General features: G+C 46.3%; 1 pseudogene; it reads left to right on the forward strand.

Annotated features, from left to right (window-relative positions):
* The first annotated feature begins 1835 nt into the window (after nucleotides 1-1835).
* On the forward strand, nucleotides 1836-6368 carry LOC120662505 (annotated as a pseudogene).
* The last annotated feature ends 19312 nt before the right edge of the window (nucleotides 6369-25680 follow it).

A 25680-nucleotide genomic window follows, 5' to 3' on the forward strand; every position in this document is an offset into this window, starting at 1 on the left:
TGCTACCTCTATCTCCAATGCTAGTATATATCTGAGCTGAGATTGTGCTGTCGATTGTAATTTATTTTTTTTGTTAACATCAATACAGGTATGTTCTGATAAAAAAAATTTCCCTCGGCTCAATTTATATTTCTATGAAAATTGGCTAATTTATACAAATTTAATATTTTCTTACAACTGGTTCAACAATCAGATTTCCCCTAGCTCAAGATTTAGATAGGCTAATTCAAATTTTATGAGAATGAGATATGAATGGCTGGCGGGAGAATCAAATACGTATGTATAGTTGGTTTGCACTACCATCTCATCTTATAACCAGATAATTAATATGACCTTAATTTAATTTTTCTTTGATTCTCACTGTCCATGGGCCTACTGGGCCATACAATCGCCAAGCGCCATACAACTGTCCGTGGGCCTAACCAGATATGTTGTTGGTTGTATTGATATGTACGTAATCGTTGTTCAACTTTAGATTATTTTGTCAGTAAGGGTCGTGGAAAGATTTTTAGGATGAGCAAACCACAGAACATGCAATTGGCATCCACATGACCACATGTACCTTCTAGAATGGTATCGTGAAGTGGGCACCCTATTCTCCATTATTATGACTTTATGCTAAAGAGAACACTGATCACATGTGAAAAGGGTCCTTAGAATAACAAGGAAGAAAGAGATTGCATGTTTATCTATCTGTGATTAATGCAAGGAATCTTTCTTTGCTAAGCGTCTCATTTGCTCCAGCCAAGCGCAGAAGCGCTTGCTTGACAGACCTCAGACATGTACAAGTCGATATTCTTTTCGCTTTCGGTTGTTCGGAAAGAATTTTTGAGACAAAGTCGATGACATCAGACACAAATGTAGGGATGAGTTCATTTGTAAACACATCTGGTTACTCAATCTTATGCCTGCTTTCTTGTTTAGATATTTAATTCCTATAGTGGCTCCGTCTGCACTACTACCTTGCAAGCAACCATAAGAAATAATGAGACATATCGCCATCAGTTGAGAGAACAATAGCAGTATATCACTCTACACAAAAATCAAACCAAATACAAGGATGATGGGAAGGAACAAAGCGAGTGCGGCATAGTAGATCAATAATTGGTGAGAACACCACTTTCAATATCAAATAAATCAATTTTCGGTGATGCTGGTTCGGCTGTCTGTCACGGTGTTTAGATAATAAAATCTTTTTTGGCGATATTGGTAGTTTCATGTATTGCTATGTATCCGTTCTTCAACTTTAGATTATTTTGTCAGCAACTTAACGGTTGTGAGCAAACCACACAAGTCGTACAATTGGCATCCACATGTACCTATCAACTTTGTTTCCTTTTGGACTGGTATCGTGCAATGGGCACCCTATTCTCCATTATTACGACTTTACTTTATGCTAAAGATCGAGAACACTAAGGTCAAAAAAAAAGATCGAGAACACTGACCACATGAGAAAAAAAGGTCATTTGAATAACAAGGAAGAAAGAGATTGCGCATATCTATCTATCTGTGATTAATGAGAGGAATTGAATCTTTCTTTGCTTAGGCCAGTTCATTTGTTCCAGCCCCCAAGCGCTGGCTTGGCAGACCTTAGGGGTGCAAATGGGTGACCCTTAGATGCACCTCTAATCCTCTTTAGTTCAAAATTTTATACTAATTTTTTAAATTGAGATATGGTTTTGGAGATGTAGTACAAAATTTTGAACTAGCGAGGGTTGGAAAGGCACCTAATGGATACCAATTGGCACCCCTAGCAGACCTCACAGTGCACCCAGAGAAAACTGCACACGGCCGGTCACATTGAGAGCAAGCAAAAAGAGAGGAAAGCGGAGGCCATGGAGGCTGGGGTGGTTAGCGCATCGGCTGGCGCCAGGCCCATGCCCAGGGGGCGTGCGGCCCGTGCGGCTGCACAGGGCCCCTATTTTTTTTGGGCCCCAGAATTTGTAGCAGCCCATTAACTCCCTGTATGCTTCCTACTTGGCCGGCCCTAATGCAAATAGTGAAACGGATGCATGCCACGCCCCTGCCCTGCACAAAACAAAAAGGCCCGCAACACTGAGGAGTCATGACGCCCGCCGCCCGCCAGTTTAGTTGTCGTGCCGTCTTCCTCTAATCATGTGCCGATTCATCTTCAGTTCTTATTTTTCACAAGTCACGACACCAAGGGCCGAGCTGTCGAGGCAGATGCCAGACGGCAGGGCAAGCAACACCGTGTCACCGCCGAGGCCATGATCGCGAGTTCGTGACGGCGACGCGGTGCAGCAGCCGGCCGGCGGCCCCAGGGCAGGCGGAGAATTCAGCAACGACAGGTCGGCAATTTCAACTCTTCACACAATTGACTGGCTTAAGGAGAAGGTAAATAGATATTTTTTTAATTCCCCAACTGTATTGATATACATATATACTTGTATCCTTTGAGTCTTTAATGGATTAATTATAATTTTGTTCTTTCATCTTTTATGTTAGAAAACGATCGATTGAAGCCATATTTTTTGCAAATCGATCTAGAAAATATGATTCTGGCAGCCAAAAACATAAGGATGATTAGTCTAGTAGGCATCACTTCAGAATTTTGCACAGGGCCCCGATTTATGCCGGCACGGCCCTGGCCGGCGCCATGGGCTCCCTACTTCGGAAGCTTGGTGAGCTGCTCACAGCCGAGTACAAGCTGCTCAAAGAAGCCAAGGGACAGATCATGTTCCTAAAAGCTGAGCTCGAGAGCATGTACGTCTTCCTGAAGAAGATCTCAGATTCAGAGGAGCCTGACGAGCAAGACAAGTGCTGGGCCAAGGAGGTTCGCGAGCTGTCCTAGGACATCGAGGACAGCATCAGCGAGTTCATGCTCCGCGTGGAACGTGACTCCAGCAAACCACACGGATTCAAAGGGTTCATCACTAGGAGCACCAAGCTGCTGACAACAATGAACACCAGGCATGAGATCGCGAAGGAGTTTGAAGGCCTTAAGATCCGTGTCAAGGAGGCAAGTGAGCGGCGCACGAGGTACAAGACTTTTTTTGAAACGGACACGTGGTACAAGACTGACGACGCTGTCCCAAAGCAAAACAACACGACCATCGATCCACGCTTGTTGGCGCTCCATGCGGAGACGACAAGCCTTGTCGGTGTCAAGGGACCAAGAGACCAGCTGATTCAGTTGATGGATGGAGAGGGTGTGCCTTCGCATCAGCTGAAGGTGTTCTCTATTGTGGGCTTTGGAGGTCTCGGAAAGACAACGCTTGCAAATGAGATTTATCACAAGCTCAAGGAGAAGTTCCAGTCTCGAGCTTTTGTTTTTGTGTCCCAAAAACAAAACATTAGGAAGATTCTGAGAAGAATACTATCTCAAGCTGGATTTGTACCTCCCAAGGACACCAACATTGAAATGTGGGAAGAGTCTGAATTTATCACTGCACTGCACAATTTCCTATTGGACAAGAGGTACGCTAGTCTCGAAGTAATTGTGCTCTCAGTGATTTATGATATGACACTTTATTTTATATTTCGAAGCTATTCTTCTTTAGCACCCTAGTATTCAACATTACGAGGTGTCTAGATTTCTTCTCTAGACCTTGGTTTCTTGTGGCTGACTAGTATGTGTTGTCCCTATTGTATCCTTAAATGTATAATGGATGTCTGTTAGCATTCACAGTACTTGAAATCTGAACTCATTGGTTTTGTACTTTATCAGATCTGCTAAAATATTCATTATTAGCATATGAAACCAGAGAAACCCATATAAATACGCAAAAGGTTTACAATTGTTATCAGGACTCTGAATATTGCTTTTCATTTCTTATTCTCCAAATTGCACCCCTCAAATTAGCATTTCATTCTCACCGCTACCTAATTAATTATATATGATTCAGTTTTGAGGATTGTTACTTGTGAAACAGAGCAGGGCCCATGAGCCATCGTTTGTTCAATTTTAGCACCAGACAGGTTGTTCTGACATCCCATACCCATTCAGTTTAGCCCACAGAACAAAGCTACTTCTTTTGAAAATAAAGAAAAGATGAAATAGACAGTGGGGAACGATGTTCCTCGGTTTTTCACTGAGTGGATGAGAAGAAGGTAACAGAGTAGGGACAATTGAGTTTTCTTCTTGCTGTTGTTTTGATCTTTCGTGACCATAATACTTTCATGTCTTTATTTACTCTGTCATGATGCTTCCATATATGTTTATATGGCAGGTACCTCATTGTAATTGATGACATCTGGGATACTTCTGCATGGGATATTATCAAATGTGCTCTTCCGAAGAACATGAATGGTAGCAGAGTAATAACAACTACCAGAATTGAGGATGTGGCTAGAGCTTGTTGTACTAATCACATTGAATGTGTTTACAAAATGAAGGCACTTAGTGACCAAGACTCAAGAAGCTTATTCTTCATAAGAATATTTGGTTCAGAGGATATGTGCCCTGCATATTTGAACGAAGTGTCGTCTGAAATTTTGAAAAAATGTGGTGGCTTGCCGCTTGCAATTATCACAACATCTAGCCTGTTAGCCAATCAGCCAAACAAACTTAAAAAGGAGCAGTGGGAGTATGTACGGAAGTCTCTTGGCTCCAACTTTGAAATGAGCCGAACCTTGGAAGGCATGAGACAAATATTGAATCTCAGCTACATAAATCTTCCTTATTGTTTGAAGACTTGCATGCTATATCTTGGCATTTATCCAGAAGACTACACAATTGACAAGAATGATTTGACTAGGCAATGGGTTGCTGAAGGATTTATATGTAAAGATCATGGAATAGATCCAGAGGATATTGCAAAGAGCTATTTTAATGAGCTTATCAATAGGAGTATGATTCAGCCTGTAGATACAGACTTTAATGGTGACGTAATGTCCTGCCGGGTACATGATATGATGCTTGATCTTATATTACATAAGTCTAGAGAAGAGAATTTCATCACTATAATGGATGATATGCAAGACATGATAGGACATCAAGATAAGATTCGCCGGATCTCTCTCAACATGGATGATTCAACAAATGACACTGCAGCGAGATCTGTCCAGCTATCCCAAATACGTACACTAGCAAGATTTGGTACCTCCTCGCAGTTGCTCTCCTTTAAACTGTTCAAGCATCTCCGAGTTCTAGGAATTGAAATTTCAGCATGGCCCAAGTCGGATCCATCGCTAGACTTTACTGGGATACGTCACCTGTTTCAGTTAAGATTCTTAAAGATCACAACAGAAGGTTACCATGTGGTGTTACCTAGTAAAATTGGGGATCTTCAGCAACTAGAAACGTTTGACATATCAGGCAACTGGAAACTACCATCAGATTTTTTTTAATTTGGGACGATTGTTGCATCTGGGTGTTCCTAGGAGTGTAATATTGCCTGATGGGATTGGTAACATGAAATCCTTGCGTACTCTAGGCCAGTTTGAATTGGGCAACTCATTGGACAATATCAAGGGTCTGAGAGAATTGACCAATCTGACAAACCTTGAAATCACCTGTGACTACTACATTGAATCTAGAGATGAGGTTGCTGCGAGATGTAGGGAAGTTCTGCACGCCCTTGAAAACCTTTGCAACCTCAAACATCTACATATTGTTAGTTATGAGGATCTTGTCAGAAGCTGCTTCCAAAGTGGTTTGGCCAGCTCCATAGCCTTTATGACCTGGATCTCACTGTTGTGGAGGTGTTGGAGGATGATATTGGAATTATTTCACAGCTGCCCTCCCTTATCCACCTGGTTTTGCACATCAGTAGAGCTCCTGAAAATAAGATCATCATCCCCGGAGGAAGTGGATTATTCCCTGCTTTGAAGCATTTTAGAGTCCTCTGTGATAGGATATCGTACCTGACCTTTGAGGCAGGGGCAATGCCCAAGCTCGAAAGGCTCGAACTATGTTTCAATGCGAAGGGATGGGACAGGTACGGAGCTGCTCCTGCTGGCATCGAGTACCTACCAGGCCTCAAAGAAATCTCTGTACACATTGGGGGGCTCGGTGCTAAGGAATCCAACCGAAGGGCTGCCGAGTCCGCGCTGAGGGACATGGCTGAAAGCATCTGCAGGGGCGGAGCTAGCTGTCCTGATCATTGGGAGGTCATCTCCACATAAACGCTAGGATCTACAGTGTTAAACAGTAATTTAACACTGAATTTGCACGACTTGGGTCTTCTCGTTTCATGCACTACTATCAACTAGTAGTACTGTTGGTTTGAAACTTGTCATTATTTTTCGACGCTGCTGGTTCTGAATCAATTTTCAGCATCACAGGCATGGTGTGGACTTGTTAGGAATATTGTATGTTACTATGTTCGAAGCAACATTGTATCGATGTATTGAATTAAATCTAAAAATTGCAGTTAAGCGGCATAATAGTTTAGAGTCTGAGAGCGCGTCAGTTTCAAGCATTCTAGTATGGAGGAACATATAATTTTTACTTACGAATTCTTTTTTTTTTGTGTCAGTAGGTATAGTTTAATTACTTTAGTAGGAAAAAAAAGTAAGATTAGAAATGAATGAACAGTTCAATTATATTTTGTGAGTTTGCGGAGGGAAACCCAAACCCAAAAAATAGTACAACTACCACATGTGAATGTAGTATACAAAATTTGGTTATTATTTTTGTATATAGAAAATAGTTAAATATATTTTGTATTGTTAAATAATGGAAGGAATTTTTTTTAAAAAAAATAAGGAGACTAAGGCCATGTTTGGTTAGGTGTCACATCACAATTTCACAAAAAAGACGAATGTCCGCATGGAGTACTAAATGAAGTCTATTTGCAAAATTTTTCAGGGATGGGTGTAAATTTTCGAGACGAATTTAATGAGCCAAGTTCCATCATGATTGGTTACAGTGATGCTACAGTGACCACGCTCAATCATTCTCTAATCGTACGGTCAAAGACCTCATTAGCTAGAGTAACTGCTGCTATAGTACCATAGTTGTGGAGGTAATTTTGTAATTAGATTTTATTTAATACCTCTAATTAGTGGTTAAAGCATCGAAAAGTTTTGCCAAACCAAACACGGCCTAACTTAATAGAACCGTGGGCTCACGTGGGTCCGCCAGAATAGTACGTCGGTCTCACGTGGGTCCCGCCTGAATAGTACTTGGGTCCCACGTGGGTCCTGCCTGAATAGTACGTGGGTCCCGCATGAATAATATGTGGGACCCGCATGAACAGTGCACATGGGTGTCGCCTGAATAGTACGTGGGTCCCGCCTGGATAGTACGTGGGGTAATTTTTACTCACGAATTCTTTTTTTTGTGTGTCAGTAGGTATAGTTTAATTACTTTAGTAGGAAAAAAAATAAAATTAGAAATGAATGAACAGTTCAATTATATTTTGTGAGTTTGCGGAGGGAAACCCAAACCCAAAAAATAGTACTACTGCCACATGTGAATGTAGTATACAAAATTTAGTTATTATTTTTGTATGTAGAAAATAGTTAAATATATTTTGTATTATCAAATAATGGAAGGATTTTTTTTAAAAATAAGGAGACTAACTTAATAGAACCGTGGGCTCATGTGGGTCCGCCTGAATAGTACGTGGGTCCCACATGGGTCCCGCCTGAATAGTATGTGGGTCCCACGTGGGTCCCGTATGAATAGTATGTGGGACCCGCACGACAGTGCACGTGGGTCCCGTATAAACAGTGCACGGGCCCCACATGGCCAGGGCGCACAGGAAATCTCACGGGCCCATGCATGAACAGTGTATGGCCCACGTGGGCCAGAACGCACCGGTCTGAGGAGCCTGGAGGAGAGAGGGGCGCCGTCTGGGCCGACCGGACGGAGGCCCAACTGTCGGATTCTGCCGTTGGTTTGCTGAGGGCCATTGTTTTCATAAACGTTAAACAATAGACAGTTGGTCACCCTTTGTTTAGTGTTTAGGCCGCTTAAACAGTGTTAAACGGCCTAAACGGTTTGGCATAATAACATTAAAATATGCGTATTTATGTACGTAAATATCAAATATGCTAGAAAGTCTATATATTTACACATGTAAAAAATAACTATTCTGCCAAATAATCTTTCTGGAAGAAATTTAAATCCCACAACATTTTATATACTTACGGTGCTACTTGGTTCGGTATTGATTGTGGTAGTTGCCCTCTGTTTACTGTTTAAACGTTGTTTAGGGTTTATGGTTTAGGGTGCTACTTACGGTGATCTCTGTTTACCGTTTAAACGCTGTTTAAACGGGCTAAACGGCCGTTTAACCTAATAGAGGCTGAGGCCCCTAGCAGCGACTGCTAATTTCATTTTTAATTTCAACACGACAACAACAATTTGTTCCGTCTCGAATTTTCTCTTTTTTTTATCATTCTACTAGTCCTCTCTGGCAAATGAACAATCTCTATTTTTTTTCATTCTACTAGTCCTCTATGGCAAATGAACAACCTTTACAAATTTGGGATCCAGAATCAAAATCTCTTGAACCCCCCCCCCCCCCCCCCCCCCCCCCTGCTCGCTCGAAGACCTATAGCAAGCAGATTCCGGCGGAATTGGGTTGGGATTTAGCTTAAACAGGCCTGGGCCCAAAAGGTACGAATTCTCTACGCGTTGGCAGTTGTTTTTGTTCATCGTGCCTTTTTACAATGACCGTGGCATAAGGAGGAGGATGTTTTTTTGTCTGCAAACCTCTCAAACTGGGTTTCTCTCATGGACGCAAGCAAATTTGAGCTATTTTCTTGTTTTATTTGCTTATTGTTATATAAAACGAAGCACTCCATCCGTCGCCAAATAAAATTATGAACTACTGCACAGATAAGATGCTAGACATTGAAATAATAAAGGTAGCAATTCTTAAGTATAACCTCTAAATACTTTGAATATGATCGGACAGACAGGTTTGTTAGTCACAGCAAGCAGGTCAAGGTTGTCAAGGCATGAATCGCATGATAAAACAAAGGTCATGTTTAGTTCTCTCCGCACTACAAAAGAATTTTATATGTATGAAGTACTAAATCTTACAATGCGATTCACGCATCAAAAGAAAGCCGGAGACCATGGCCGACAACTGCTTTATCGGACCGTCCGACCGGACCCGCGAACAACCGAGATAGTGCAAATCCCAGGTCTTTTGTAAAAAGACCCTTCTATATATATATATATAGGCCAATGCTAAGGCGTTCTCCAACGGTGCCCTCTATTTGCTCCCCCCACCCCACGTACCGGCGCCAGTGCCCCCCCAAACGCTCCAACGGCGCCCTCCAAATGCTCCCCCTACGTCCGGTGAGCGTCGCCGTCTCCGCATATGTGGGGGGAGCAGCTCGTCCCCCTATATCTCTAATTACACCGTTTCTTCGCGATATTATTCCCGTTTGAACCCCATAACACGATGATAATGCGTATTATGACAGTACAAATACTGTATGATTTTTTTAAAATTCAAAAATATTAAATAAATAGTTAGTTAATGAGTGATAGTATATAGGGAGAATAGATATGAGGGGGAATGGTTGGAGAGAAGAAGTTACAGGGGGAGGAATCTTTTAGAGGGAGGTAGTAAAATATAGTAAATAGTACGTTTGGGAGGAGTTAGATGGGAGAAATGGTTGGAGAAAGCCTAAAAAGCCCCCGAGCCAACCCGACCACCCACCCGGTCGAGCCACCCGACCGCGCGAGGGAACCGGATCCGCTGCAGTTACCTCCCCTGCAGTTGGGTCACTGCCACGTGGGCCCCACCCGTGCAGGCCCCACACGCAGTGACTCAACTGCACGGCGGCCAACTGCAGCGGAGCCTCGTCCGTGCCAGCCCCCGCGCGCCGCGCGCCGCGTGGCCAGCGCGGCCCCGCCCACCCCGCGCGGGCCCCACCCACCCCGCGCTGCATGTGCTGACGACACGCCCGGGACCAGCGCACGTGGCCCCGCGCCCCACCCCGCGCGTGAGGGCAGCTGCCTGCCGCCCAGGGATTCAAATTTGAACTAGCTTTCCCCGCGCGCAAGTTTCTACGATGGTTCTTGTAGTTTCTATGGTTTTGTATTTTATGGTACTAGTAGTTTCTACGATGGTTCTAGTACTTTCTATGATTTTGTGTTCTTAGTTTGTGCATCTCTTTTAGAAAATTTATGGTTCGCAAAAATATTTTACAACATGGCTAGAGCATGATGAATGGATTTTGTACTTAAGCAACATGTCTATTTCGAGCATAGAAACCATGTGTTGCGATTATAGAAACCATCTGTTGCAAACAACATGTCTTCCCCGCGCGCCGCGTGCCAGCGCTCCGCCCCGGGCCCGCGCGCCTCTGGCTGCTGCTGCATGCATGCGTGAATTTTGAATCGCAGCGCGCGCTGCTGCATGCATGCATGCAGGTGCCGCGGTTTTTAATTTTTTTTTCATGATTCGAGAATAGTAGAATCATGGAATCAGCCCGCCCCATATTTATATGATCCAATGTTTATATGATTCGTCCATATATTTCGATGCGCAAAATATTTATATGATCCAAGGTTTTTCGGATAACTTTTCACTCGGACATCCAATTTGCGAATGGTTCTCTGCTAGTTTCTATGATCAAACTACCAATTTCTATGATCATATGAGATCCATTTAGAATATTTTTTAAAAAGAAAATTTAATCATATTGCCTGTAAGTTTGATCATATAAACTGTAAGTTCAATCATATAAACCCCCGAACCCCAAAACACCAAACCTTAAATCCTAAATCCTAAAACCTAAACTCTAGTGCCTAAACCCCGGACCTAAAACCTCGGACCCTAAACTCTAAACCCTAAAATATTTCGAGCATAGAAACCATGTGTTGCAATCATAGAAACCATGGATACGAGTATATAAACCATGTTCCCATGATAAAACTACCGGTTTCTATATAATATTCTTAGGTTTCTATGACCGAAATTCCCATAAACCGGAGCATATAAACCATATGTTGCGATCATAGATTCTAAATCATTTTTTGTTTGGAATTCAAAAATTGAATCCAGCTGTAATGATCCTAATATGTTCTTAGGTTTCTATGACCGAAATTCCTATAAACCGGATCATATAAACCATGTTTTGCGATCGTAGAATCTGATTCATTTTTTGTTTGTAATTCAAAATTTGAATCCAGCTATACTGATCCTATTATATTCTAACCATGCACGCTAGGCCCTTGAACCTAGACGCATATAAACCTATAATTCATGGTTGTGCGGATTATACTTTCACATGGCATATAAACCCTTGCATGGAAACATATAAACCAATACCCATCTAGAATTTGAATCAAATAGACATGTTGCTCAAGTACCAAATCCACTCGTCATGCTCTAGCCATATTGTAAAAGGCATCGAACGTCATAGAAAAGTCATAGACCTCCACCCACCTATCTTGTTGACTCATAGAAATCACACTATCGTGTATACAGATCATAGAAGGCATCGAAAGTCATAGAAGGCATCGAAAGACATAGAAAAGTCATATACATATAACAGAAACCAGCGATATGGGTCATGGAAAGACCATGAATATTTTTTCTGAAAAAATTTAAAATTTGTATGTAGGTATCATATATACCATAGTTATAGTCATAGATGCATTGATCTTGAAAACATTGGTACAGTTTAGAAGGTAGCGGTGACAACTTATAGAGAATACAGTGGTTACAATCATAGAAAACTCCGACCAAGGTCGCTGTGATGGGGACCAGCAGCCGTTGGGGTCATAGAATTCAATAGTGACAATCATATAAGGGAATATCTATGATAAGTCAGCATGTATATATGATCGATGCAACTAACATGCCAACAAGTAATTAATACCAGTACATCCCTGAATACCTACCCACATCTGCGTCTCAATGTCACTTAAACATCAGACTAAGAATGAATAAGTCTATCACGGACACGGGCCTCCTGGTGCAGGAGCCTCCTTGGCAATGGCTTCTGCAAGTGGGACAAGGTCCAGCTTCTCGTAGGTGAATTGCAGGTCCTTGTTTCGTTTGCAGCAAAGGCCATGAGCTCCGACTCCTCCAGCCAAGACCATGAGCTCCAACTTCCAAAGTAGTAGTACTAATCAGATGTAATCAGAGTATTGTGTAATGCGTCATATAATAATCATGATACATGAATTATGATACATGTCATACATGAGTGGATTAATATAATCAGTAAGGCTTAACAAATATATGATTGCAAATCATAAATATATATCTATGATCGAACAAATAGTATGTATATATGATCGAACACTAGTATGTTTATTATTGCAAGCATGGGCACACAGTCAACTAATAGTATCTATGCACAAACACAAATGTATATATGATTCTAAAAAAATAGGCCAAAATGTATATATATGAACACAAGATGGATGACATGACCAGTCAGTCCACGAGAAGAGAAGCCAATGCATCAGCAGACTGATCAGATCTACCTGCCCCAGCCCCAACAAGGAACATGATGCTGATAGCTTCCACCACCTCTCCATAGTTGGATCCTGAAGGCTACCTCTAGAGACTAGAGACACCGTCCCGATGTGCAGTTAGGATCGGAGGTAGCCAGCTCCACTAGCCAAGAGGCATAGAATTCAATTAGGATAGTCATAGAAAATGCTCGATAATTCAGAACCCGTGTTATGGTGGAGTGGAATCCAAAGAAAACCAATGTCAGACCTGGGGCAGCGGGACTGCTTATAGGCATAAAATATTTTAGAGTAAGGGATAGCTCATGGATATACCTTACCTCTATTGTAACTACCCGAATAGGTGTAGAACTAGCTGCAGTACAAAAGAAACTACCTGATCTTGTTGTAGTAAGACTCCAACTGTACTCGGCTACGATTTTCCATGTAACCCTGTCCCCCCGGATATATAAGGGCGGGTAGGGACCCCCTCCAAACGATGATCAACACCTAAGGCAATACAAACTACACAGGATGTAGGGTATTACCTAAACTCGCGGCCCGAACCTGTCTAAATCTTTGTGTTCCTTGCACCATCGAGTTCCAGAGCAGTCGATCCCTACCTACAAACCTTACTGCTAAGGGTATCCCTGAGCAGACTTGGCGGTAAACACCGACAGCTGGCGCGCAAGATAGGGGTTTCAGCGAGTTCGTTAGCGAATTCGATGGCCGGATCAAGCGACGCGATCAACAGGCCTGAGGGCACAACCCTTATTTTCGGCTCTTGGGCATGCACAGCTGACGGATCGGGCGGCTTCTCCAGCCACCTTGTCATGCCTAACACGCCTAAACCGAAAACCACCACCCGACTCGCCGACATCCGCGAGTCTGGGGATCTTGACGAAAAAAGAGTTCTACCTGAACTCGACTTGGACAACCCAGAAAATGTGTCAACTCCAACTCAAACTCTTGGTTAAGTCGAGTTTGACACAAACTCTGATTCTGAAAAACCTCACTTTTCCGAAACCCTCGGAAAATACGTGACTGACCTCAAGTTGATCAAACGCCCAAAGATAAAAAAACTCAGATCTACTCGATGGAGTAGACCGAGTTTCACGATCAATAAAGGGCTGCATCAAACTCGCAGACACTGCTCTTGGCTCATCTACATCACAGCATAACCAGAAGTATCGAACCCGTCACAGAAAAGGTCGGGTGATATACTCTCAGGGATCGATCGAGTGGATTCCAAGCTCGCCGACTGCATTAAGATAGCTGAAAGCACCCTGCAAAACAAGGAGCAGAAATTGGGAGGAGGAATCTGCGGGGAATCTGGTGAGACAAACCCCTGGCTTGTTTGGATAGGACCATCGATCTCCAGGATACCTCAGAGCCCTTCACCGAAACCTGCTCACATTCGGACTCCTGAACCAGTCGAGTCCTCGTTCGATCAAGACTTTGATCAATTCATGAACGGTCTCGGCAACTTCGAACCATTCGATGATCTCGAAGACTGGTCTGACAACGTCGACTTGCTCATGGACACTATGGCCAATCCACCCGAACATGCTGACACTCTTTGGGAACTGGCCAAACTTAAAAAGGGAAAAGCCAAAGCTCCAGAACAATCCAGTGAGTCAATTTTTGACAAACCCTGGATCAAGGAGCCTGAAGGGCTGACTCCCACCCAATCGTGACTACACTGGATGAATGAGAACGCCCTCCGTGTAGAGATGGGCATCCAGCTTCTCGCTCACCCAAAGCACACATACTCTAAAATCGGTGGATTAACCGATTCCAATTCCGAGTACTCTTCCAACTCGGAAAACGAGCTGGATGACCTAATCCAGCACAGCAAGCAAGTCGAGTCCAACTCGGCTAAGAACCCCAAGTCCGATCAGGACTCCCTCCCTAACTTGGTCATATATGCAACGCCACAAGGACGGATAGTGCACCTAAGGAAGACATAAGATCCAAACACTTTTGGCTCGCAGCTAACGGATCTGCCCTTCCAGCAGAGCAACCCTCTAGACCCATCCTCAAGCAAGCAAGACCAAAAAGTTCAAGATATTTGCCGTGAAATCCTCATGGTTCGCATCTCTGAAGTTCAGGAACTTGAGGGTGATTCCACGGAGTGTCTCAACCTCGACGACTACAACTCTGATGATTTCGACGAGTACCTTTCCGACAATATGGAAACTACTCCTCCCACAATCACAGAACCCCAAGCTACTATCAAGCAAGATCCACCTGCACCTCCTCCAGCAGTGACAGTCACTGTGCAACTGGAAGAGCAGCATCCAGTAGAAGATCTCTATGAGCATCGTCGCCTGCTTAACCAAAAAAGGGCGTTCAGGCGCTAGCGCCTCGTCAATAGCCAGCAGGAACAGCAAGGCGACAACTACGACTATTCCAATTGCGACCTTCACAATGTGATCAACGTTGGTCGTGACACGCGCAACGTCGTCATCTCAAGGAGAAAGGAACGTGAGGAAGTCGAGGCTTATAGCCCTTCTTCCAACTACCGCATCCCACCGAAGGCTTCCGCATCCTTCAAGAAGTACAAGCCGGTAAGCACCCATCCTCAGGGTAAACCGCGCACCCCACATCATCGAGAAGCATCTCTCGGCGGAGCCAGGGTCAACAAGGCTCTACTACGCAAGTGCTTCATCCACCCGAAGAGCTCTCATACCATCTTCGAGTGCGACTCACTCCGCAAGGCCCTTGGGGCACCTCTCCTAAAGGAGACCTTACCTCAAATCTAGTCGACCACCATATCGATTAGTTTTATCTTCGAATAAGTTTTATTCAGTCATGTAAACCATTACTCACGTCTAACGGGCAAGGAGTAGGTCTTAAGAGTCAGAGTCTGTCATTTTACAATCACTGTAATTTCGACAAGTCCAAAATAAAAGTTGATTTCCTTCGCAAATAGACTACTTGGCTCTCGCTCACATGGCCAGTACTCCATCACAAACACTACCCTGAAAGCTGCATCAGAGCAGCAATCGAGTAGTTTTTACGGTTTACTTCGAGTATTCTTACGACACCTTCGTCTTGGGCAACCCGAGGTGTTCGTACCTAACAAACTTGTCCTAAGGATTACTCCAGTCCGTGTTTAGGACACCCTACTCGCTGGCTCAAGTAGGTTTTGGATATCTTTTCGACATTTACGTCTTGGACAACCTGACGGGGTTCATACCTAACAGTTCTATCTTAAGGATTACTCCAGTCCGTGTTTAGGATACCCTACTCGCTGGCTCGAGTAGATTTTGGATATCTTTTCGACATTTACGTCTTGGGAAACCCGACGGGGTTCGTACCTAACAGTTCTGTCTTAAGGATCACTCCAGACCTTAGTTAAAGGACACCCTACTCGCTGGCTCGAGTAGGTTTTGGATATCTTTTCGACATTTATGTCTTGGGCAACCCGACGGGGTTCGTACCTAACAGTTCTGTCTTAAGGATCACTCCAGTCCTTGGTTAAAGGACACCCTACTCGCTGGCTCGAGTAGGTTTTGGATACTCTTTCGACATTTTCATCTTGGGCAACCCGACGGGGTTCGCACCTAACAGACTTGTCTTAAGAGTTACTCCAGTCCTCGGTTGAGGACACCTTACTCACCTCGCTCAAGTAAGTTTTGGATATCCTTACGACATTTACGTCTTGGATAACCCAACGGGGTTCATACCTAATAGTTATGTCTTAAGGATTACTCCAGCCCTTGGTTAAAGGACACCCTACTCGCTGGCTCGAGTAGGTTTTGGATACTCCTTCGGCATCGTCTTGGGCAACCCGACAGGGTTCATACCTAACAGACTTGCCCTAAGAGTCACTCCAGTCCTCAGGTAGGACACCTTACTCGCCCTGCTCGAGTAAGTTTGGGATATCTCTAGAGTATTTACGTCCTGGTTAACTCGATGGAGTTCAATCCTAATAGTCCTATTCTAGAAATCAATCCAGTCCATGTATAGGACATACTACTCGATAAAATCGAGTAGTCCGGGATATTTTCACAACAGTTGTATACTATCTGGGTGACCAAGCAAGGTCTATCCTAACTGGTCAACTACGAAAATCCCTCAAGGAGTATGAATAAGTTCTTGATACTCTAAAATAGGTTGACACGAACCTCCTATTCACCTATCTATCAAGGAACATCTTTTCACTCCAAATACTCGATAAGAGTTTTCCCCCGGTGGACAACTAAGTCCATGTGAGCCTTGCTCAAACAAAGCATTTCCCTTGGAAAAGGAAATCTGCTTCAAGCTATGGCTTTTCAACATTATTATAGTGCTTTTCCCATTTGGTTAATCCTGCGGGATTCAATCCTAACCGGTCAGCACTAAAGTTTTGATTCAGAACCATACAAACTCGATCCCATTCGAGAATACTTTGCCTTCTAAGGCACCTACGGATACAATCCCTTGTATCTACTATTATAACTGAGTAGGCGCGATGCTGCCAACACTCAGGACTTTCGAGTACAACTACTCGACACATCAAAGGATTTCACAATCCTACCACAGAATAAGTACTTAAATATTACACAAATATCCAATATTTGTCTAACAGTACTTTCGGCACACTTGCCAACTCAATTACACTCAAAGTTTAAGGAGACTCAGGCTTGCTCAGGGACTCCACAATTTGGTCAGCTACCACGGAAGTTTCTTCCAAATACTGACCGAACTGTTCCTCAGTACAATCAGCTTCGGTTCCCTTCCCAAGTGCGTCCAGACGAGTGGTTGGCCAATAAGATTTCACCAGCCCGAGCACATGACCCACGTACTGACGGGTGGTTGTGGAGACATACCTTTCAAAGGCCTCGGGTACTTTACGAAGTTTCCCCACCAGCGAAAGCGGTTCACCTTTATTCCCTTCCGGGATCTCCATAACCTCGGCTACTTCTTGGGCAGCATCCCTAACTTCTCGCAGCAAGACAAGCTCTTGTTGCATCGAGTCCCGGGACTCTGACAGCTCTTTTAGCTGCTTCATGACTCCCACCATCTCCTGATCATAGTCCTCCTTGATCTTCTTGAGCTTTTCAATTTCATCTGTGTTTCGGTACATAAGAATCTTTAGATCCAGTACCAAGCTTTCCTAAATCTTTAAAGATTTTGCACAAGCTATGTACTCGATTGAAAGAAAATCTTATAAACACCAAGCAGATCAACTAGTCGAACGCATAGTATATGCTAAAGACTAACCTTTCTTGGATTGGAAGAGCTTCTTAAGCTTCCCCTGGAGAGCAGCCTTCTCGGACGAGAGCGTCTTCACCCTCTCCTTCAGAGCATTCAGCTCTGTATCATCCTAGACTTGGCCACTATCCCGCCCCAGCGCTTCCTACAAAAACAAAAAGATCAGTATACTACTTGATCTACACTAAAGTATTCGACTACTTACCCTTAGTAGCTTGAAAGCAAGCTCCACCTTCTCTTGCGGCATGACACTTCCCGATGAGATCTGGGAAGTACTCGCTCGCACCTCAGAGATGGCCTTCTCCGGCACATCTTGAATCGTCCCTACAGTATTCCCTATAATTTGTGAATCTAATAAAAAACTGCTACTTAATTAAGTTAAGAGCAAAGAAAAAGTACTTTCTCAGTACAAGGTGGTACAAGTTTACCTGTAGGGGTCTCTTCAGGCAGCTTATCGTTGTCTCCCTCAGGAAGCTTCTCCCCATCATCCTCCTCCTTTGGAAGCTTGCCACTTCCACCATCCTCTGGGAGTTGTCAGCACTCCTCTCGGTGTCTGGCAACGGAGAATCCTGAAGTATGGAATTCACCATGTCTTTAGTTTCACGAGCACTCATATCAGGAGTACCCGGAGGCTTCTCCATTGCCGATTTGGGGGCTGAGTTGTCCTCAGCATCTTTTCCCAAGACTGTATCACTGAAAAAGACAAAGTTGTTATAAACTACTTGATACACATGCAAAATCCTACAATTACAAGTTTTGAAGAACTTACGTGGGAGCTCTTTTCAGAGCAAACGCCTTGATACCGAATTTGCGAGCAGACTTCACAATTAGGTCCTGCTTGGCCGCATCACCGACTTTATTTACATCGGAACTACTCGCCGAGAAAGTAGTCCCGGTCCCCTTTGATGGGTCCACTATGGTGGAAGGGACGGATTGTCCCACCACAGTATCATCCTCAGATGTTGATGCCCGTGGTATTTTGGCCGCCGGACTTGAAAAAAGCAAAAACACAAATCAAAACTTGCAAGTCGACAACTAAAAGTACCCGATTGCAAAACAACTAGCTACTTACCTGTCGCTAGCAGTTTTGGAGGAGCTGCGACGCATATGAAATCAAAACTTGCAACTCGACAACTAAAAGTACCCGATTACAAAGCAACTAGCTACACAACCAAGGCTAGATGTCAGTATTGTTTATATGAAATCTCATATGAGCATACTAAGACTTGGTTAATAGATCGAAAAGTATAATAAAGGGCGAATAAATGCCTGGCGGTGAAGGACTACTCTTAAAGCGCTCCACATCCTCCTACAGAAAGCAAATCCTATCAGATTTACACTAAGGTAAAGTACTCGATCACTACGTATCGACTACTCTTATCAAGTACCTGCTTAGGAGGACTGGCAGCAGAAAATGTATCAGGAACAACTGGGATTTTCTTTACATCCCTTAGCAGTCGTTGTACTCGACTGAACACTTCCTCATCTGAGATCTCTTTCTCCAAGTACCTTGATGAGTTAGCTATTCCTTGATACTGGAAACCAAGTGTTTCCCGAGCCTGCAATGGCTGGATCCTTCTCTTCATCCAGTCGAAAACGACTGCCTCTCCAGTCAAGTTATTTTTCCTTAGAATGGCAATCCGCTCGAGTAGCTTAGGAATCTGACTCTCGTCGACTGATTTTTTTATTCCACTCAAGCCATTGGATAGGAGGGCCTGGAGTAATCGATGGGAAGCTGTCCCACTGGTTCTCGATATAGAACCATTTGGGTTTCCATTCGATTACTTTACTGATAAGACTATAAGGAATATACACTCTATCCTTTCTCTGCCTAAGTTGAAGACCGGCACCTCCTACTACATCTAAAATGAAGGAGTCTGGCTGCGGTTTCAAGTGGAAAAGGAATTGGAAGAGTTCAAAATGGGGCTCGATGCCCAGAAAAACTTCGCACAAATGCACGAAGATAGAAATGTGAACAAAGGAATTTGGGGTCAAGTGATGGAGCTGGATCCTGTAGTAGCGCAGGAGTCCGGAAAAGAAAGACGAACAAGGAAATCACAATCCCCATTCCAAATAAGGTGTGGAAGCAACAATTTCCCCCGTATTTTCATATGGATGATCCTTACCCAAGGCAGGACGCCATTGGATAACAGATCTGGGAACCAAAAGACCAGCCAAAACTAAAGTTTTTAGGTCAGATTCGGAGCACTTACTCGTGTTACAGCCTTCTTCCCGGGTTGGCTCTGCAGCCGCACCCTTCCCCTTGCTCGCTTTCTTGGGGGCCATTCGAAAATCTACGGAGCGCTTCACGCGCATACACTGGCTAAACCCTAAAGGAGCGCAGTTGGGAAGCAAGGAGAAGCAAGAACTTTAGATCTGGGGGCTTGAGGGTGAGAACAGATCTAAAGCAGCAAAAGTAAATGGTGGCCAGTGGGGTAAAACCTAGTTACCATTTCATTTTATAATGACAGTGATAGCACAGTAAAAACACCCAACAGGCCAAAAGTTCATTACAAATTGCGGGAAAAATAGGATTTTCTGAGACATTTCTTTTTCTAAGATTACATTCTGGAAAAAGAAAACACTCACATCCCTAGTCAACTACTCGTTTGAGATTACATTTCAGAACAAGGAAAAGTACTCGACACAGTACAACTACTCGATGTTACAACTCGAGTACTTTATTTCATCTAAGTTTATAGCGACTCGGGTCTTCATACACACTTCTTGGCTTCCTGAGAAGTCTGCTGCAGCTAGATCGGCCCGAGGTCGTGACAAAGTACAAACTTGTTATTTCCATCAAGGGAATAATGATACTCGTATTCTAGGAGAAAAGTTTTAAGAGTTTGGAGGTAGATTACAGTAATCACCTCGCAAGTCCTCGTGTAGCATCTTACAGAGAAATTTCTCTTTCTCCCTGAATATGTTGTGACAAGATTAAGTCTCCTTACCAGAGACGTCAGTTCTTGGGTACCCTCAACCTGGGAAACCCAAGAGTACGACAAAACAAGACTCAACTAGTCCACAGAGAACCTGCCTCATTGGAAGATGCAAGGACATGATTTCCAGAATGAATCCAATGAGAGCATGGGAGTGGCAGGATGAGGTAGCATGGACTTTTCTTGTCACTCGAAAGCTCTCTTCTAGCATCTTTTGCTGGAAAAGACTACACAAACTTCAGGAGGGCGAGAGAAAGAACACCAAGGATAAGCCATAGCTACTACATGTTGGTGCTTCTGGCAAGAGCCTCTCTCCCGCCTTTTATAGCCACAAGGGACACTACTGGAGGACAACCCGTGATGCTACAGTGACAGCACTCACGGACGCATTCATGGACGCATTCAAGGATGCAATAATGCAGATTCTCCATACGGTAACGTCCCATGTGAGCACACAGTAAAGAGCCATACATCCCGAGTTTTATATCTGAAGTTATTTCGGGTGCAATCAGTGTGGCGTATCCAATTGTATCATTTTTCTGGGATTTTACCCAAAAAAGAGGTCTTTTCGAATACCAGATCTGATGAATCCTGCAAATATTCTGAAGAATAAAATCTGATGCCACGTCTTAAATCCTTAATTCTAAATCTTTGCTCGGGGGCTACCCACAGTATAAGAGATTTTGATTTAAGGCTCGGGGGCTGCGGGATATGTGCATCAGAAACTTGTTTTTCAATTTTTTTTGGAAAATAATGAATCAAAAAGACTGAAGTGACCCTCAGCCTGATTCTGCGATTCAACCTAAGGCTCGGGGGCTACTCCATATGGAGCGCGAGTACTTCGCGCACCATATATGATCAAGATTTCGGGGCTTGAGCACCTCACAGTCTCGAACCAACCGGAGGTACTTACAAGACTACTCGACGTATCAGAAGGAAGGTCCAGAAGCAACCAGAAGGATGTTCTGACTACCTGAAGTACTCGAAGACGCCCATCAAGTACTCGACGCCTGCAGGACTCGGCTACAAAGAGCTCGAGGGCTTGTCAAACCCGGGGCAGCGGTACTGCTTATAGGCATAAAATATTTTAGAATAAGCGATAGCTCATAGATGTATCTTACCTCTCTTGTAACTACCCGAATAGGTGTAGAATTAGCTGCAGTATAAAGGAAACTACCTGATCTTGTTGTAGTAGGACTCCAATTGTACTCGGCTAGGATTTTCCATGTAACCCTGTCCCCCCGGATATATAAAGGCGGGCAGGGACCCCTCCAAACGATAATCAACACCTAAGGCAATACAAACTACACAGGACGTAGGGTATTACGCAAACTCGCGGCCCGAACCTGTCCAAATCTTTGTGTTCCTTACACCATCGAGTTCCAAAGTAGTCGATCCCTACCTACAAACCTTACTGCTAAGGGTATCCCTGAGCAAGCTTGGCGGTAAACACCGACAACCAAATCGTTACAGCCTCGAGTTGGAATTTCAGTAGCTGCTGCTAGTAACGAGCTTGCAGGCTCGAAGCAATGTGAGGGGGCACCTCACCTTGAGACGGAGGACGACACCACCGAGGCTGGAGCTGGTGTTGTTGCCGCTGAGTCCCCCGCCAGACCCGTTCCGGCCGGCCGCGACAGCGCTCGGGGTGAGGCTGAGGTCAACCTCGTTCCCCACAAAGCACACGACGCGCCAGGAAGCCGGGGGCCCGCGCGTGTGCCCCGCACCGGCGACACCGGCGCCGGAGTGGCCGCGTTGGCCGGCGGCTACTGATTCGCGTCGTCCCCGGCCGCAGCCCCTTGCGCGCGCCTGCACCGGTCGCCGCCTCTAACCTCGCCCCCACCGGATCTGGGGTGGTGGCCACCACGCTCGGCCCCGACAACCCTGCTCAGCCTCGCCGGATCCGGTGACAGACGCCACGCCCGCCGCATCCTCCCTGCGCCGGCCGCTGCCCGCGACTCTGCCGCCCCAAGCCGCCTCGCAGGCCGCGTCCGCGACCAGCCTCTCCCTTGCCAACGCCAATGCCTGGCGACCACCAGGAAAGCCAGAGTCCTCGCAACTAGGGCCGCCGTGGTCGTCGCACGCCGGGGTCCGTCGCGGTCGGGGAGTGCAGCCGAGGAGCGGGGTCGTCTGGGAGGTGGAGCGCCGGCGGCGCCGCGGTCGGGGTGTGCCACCAGGGCGCGGGGTGGGTGTGCACCAGCACTCCTCGTGCAGCTCCTTGCCGTGGGCCGCGGGGAGGGGCCCGCCAAGAGCACCGTCGGGGAACGGGTTCGCCGTGCAGGGGGAGCGCTGACCGCTGCCGCCATCGACCGCCTGTGCGCCCGTCCACGCCGCCTTGGCCGGATTCAGGGAGGGGGAGCGCAGCCGCAAGCCGCCGCCGAGGCTGGAGGCAAGGGGACGGCGCGCCCGCGGGGGTGGTGGCCGGGCACCTGCATGCGGGGGGGGGGGAGGCGAGGGTGAATGATTTTAGGGTTTGGGGATGGGGTGGTGCTGTTATATATGCCTCTGGTCTGGGCTGGGCTGGGCCTAATGGGCTTCAGGGATGGGCCTAATGGGCTACACGTGGACTGGTGGGGAGGCTAGTTGAGAAGCTGGTTTGGTTGAACCAGCTCGTGGCAGGTAGCTTTTAGGGTTTGGAGTCTACATTTCTCATCCTCTCTTTCTTCCTCTCCCTCCCTCTCCACCAAGCGTGGTCATCGGCAGTGCCCCCCTCCCTCTACACCACATGTGGTCACCGGCGGCGCCCGCCCCCTCCCCATCCACCATAAGGCACGAATCCGCGCGGATGCACCCACGGGCAGGTGGCAGTGACGGCGGCCGGGCGCCGCGCCGGCCAGATCCGCGCGTGCAGTCGCAGGCAGGTGGCGGCGCCCTACTCCATCAATGGCAGCGGCCTACCTGCTTGTGCGGTGTGCGGATCCGGTGGCGGACGGGGCGGCCGCGGCGGCGTGGCGGGCGAGCGACATTTACGGGCGCGGCGCGATTGGCTGCCGGCGGCGCAAACGGCGGCCCCGGTGGCCGCGGCGGTTGGCGGCCATGGTGGGCGGGCACGACAGTGGCTGCACGCGGGCCGGCGGCAGCAGCGTGGCAGGCGAGCGACGTTCGCGGGCGCGGTGCGATCGGCTGGCGGTGGCGCAAACAGCGGCCCCGGTGGCCGCGGCGGTTAGTGGGCGCGGCCGGCGGGCGCGACAGCGGCTGCGGGCGGGTAGGTGGCGGTGGCAGCGCGGTGCAGGCTGCCGGCAGCGGCGCGGCAGGCGGCCGGCACCGGCAGCTTAGATGGGCTCGGCGGGCTCGACTATTTTTTTATTTTTTTTATTTGATTAACAGAGGCGGGCATCAAAATCACCTCTAAAAATATCTTATTTTCTGGAACAATTGCTTTGAGGCGTTTGCTATAACCACCTCTGAGAATAAAAATTGCCCGTCTCATAAAAGATTTACGTAGTAGTGGTAGATCCATCACACTAAAGGATGGCAGCGGGGTGGGCTCGGGGCGGATACCCACAGATTTCGGGTTTGCGGGTTTAGGTTTCGATCTTCGCCCGCGGATTTGCGGGTTCGGATACTCGAAATATTTTGGATTTGGGGCGGATATTAAAATATACCCACGGAGCTCCATTGGGCCTCCAAAAATAGGCAGCCCATAAAAGCCCACCTAACAACTCTAACTATATAATCCTGGAAACCCGCACCCTCACGGCCTCACCCCCCCTCACCCGTCACCTACCTGGGCGCCGCCGCCTGCTCACCTCAGTGCCTCACCCATCCCGCGACGGAGGGTCGCGACCTGCATCCCAGCAGCCAGCGGTCGGCATCGCGCTCGACACTCGCGCAAGCGCCGCGCGCGCCCGCCCCGCCAGCACGGCGCACGGTGCACGGCGGAGGGCCGAGGGATCTGCGCACGCGACGTGGGCGGCGCGTTCGTCGAATGGGGCGTGTCCGTCGCATGGGCGGCGCGTCTGTCGCCTATGCTTCGCTTCCGCTTCCTCGCTGCTACGCTCACATCCGTGTGGAGGTGCTTTGCCCGCTGGCCAAGAGAAAATTGCCAGCCAAGCAGGAAAAAAAATATGATGATCCGTAGGGAAGGTGAGCTCCCGGGATTCATCGTGCTCCAGGGAGGAGGGGGGATTTGCCGAGCTTAGGGAGATTCGTCGAGTTCCAGGGAGCAGAGAGAGATTCGGAGCTCGGGTTTCGTATTATCCGTCGGGTTTTGGGATCTGCGGATTTCGGTTTTGGAGATGGATTCTAATCTGAATTGGAGTTCGGGGCGGATTCGGGTTTTAAATTCGGATTTCGGTTTTGGGTGCCCAGACACTCCACCCGAACTAAACCTGACCCGTTGCCATCCTTACAACGCACCGGCACTTGGCGCGAGGGGAAGGGCGTCGCAAGGGGAGTGAGGAGGGGGAGGGTAGCCGGCTGGTGTGCAGGGTGAGGAGAGGAGTGGAAAGCTCGTATCGCACGAGAAGATGATCGGACGGTGCCAAATCATGATGGCGGAGTGACCGATGATGAAGAAAAAAGTCTCCTTTAACCTTTTTTTAAGTAGTAGAGATCGATACCATCATCATGCAAGCACGGTTGCACGCAACAAACTAGTGTAAACACGAGAACGCCCCGGCAGGCCACACGTCTGTACCTTCCAGTCCTCCCACCCCGGGTGATATTTTAGCGTGCGTGATGGGCATGATCAGCAGTTTATTTTTCCTCTTCACGGGCTCTCCTAATTCGCGGGCGCGCGTCACTAGGGAAACCAGCGACCGATTTCCGACAAGCATTAATTAGCTTTTCCTTTTCATTCACCCGCGCACAGCACACCTACGGACTATTCTCATTTTCTTTTGGTGCCAGGAAGTGCACCTACGCCAACGCTATCGTGGTTCCGAGCGGATGCCTCACAAAGCTTCTATTAACCAACCCGGCTCTGCTAATCGGCGCGCTCTGGTCTGGAGGGTTACGATCGCTCGATTTCAGACAGCTTGTGGTTTTCCTTTTCTGAAAAGTTTCTTTCTCCACAATTTTCTATTTCATAATGTTATAATTTATATACGTGTATAACTTATTTCAGATAACTATTAAATGATACTTTTTTAGCATAACTTCTTAGATGATAATTTCTCGACATATTTTCTAGGATATGCATAACTTTTACCTATAACTTTTTCCAATCAAATTTTTATAGAATAATTTTTAACATAACTTTCG

The sequence above is a fragment of the Panicum virgatum genome, chromosome 2N (assembly GCF_016808335.1).
Source record: "Panicum virgatum strain AP13 chromosome 2N, P.virgatum_v5, whole genome shotgun sequence".
NCBI classification, from domain to species: domain Eukaryota; kingdom Viridiplantae; phylum Streptophyta; class Magnoliopsida; order Poales; family Poaceae; genus Panicum; species Panicum virgatum.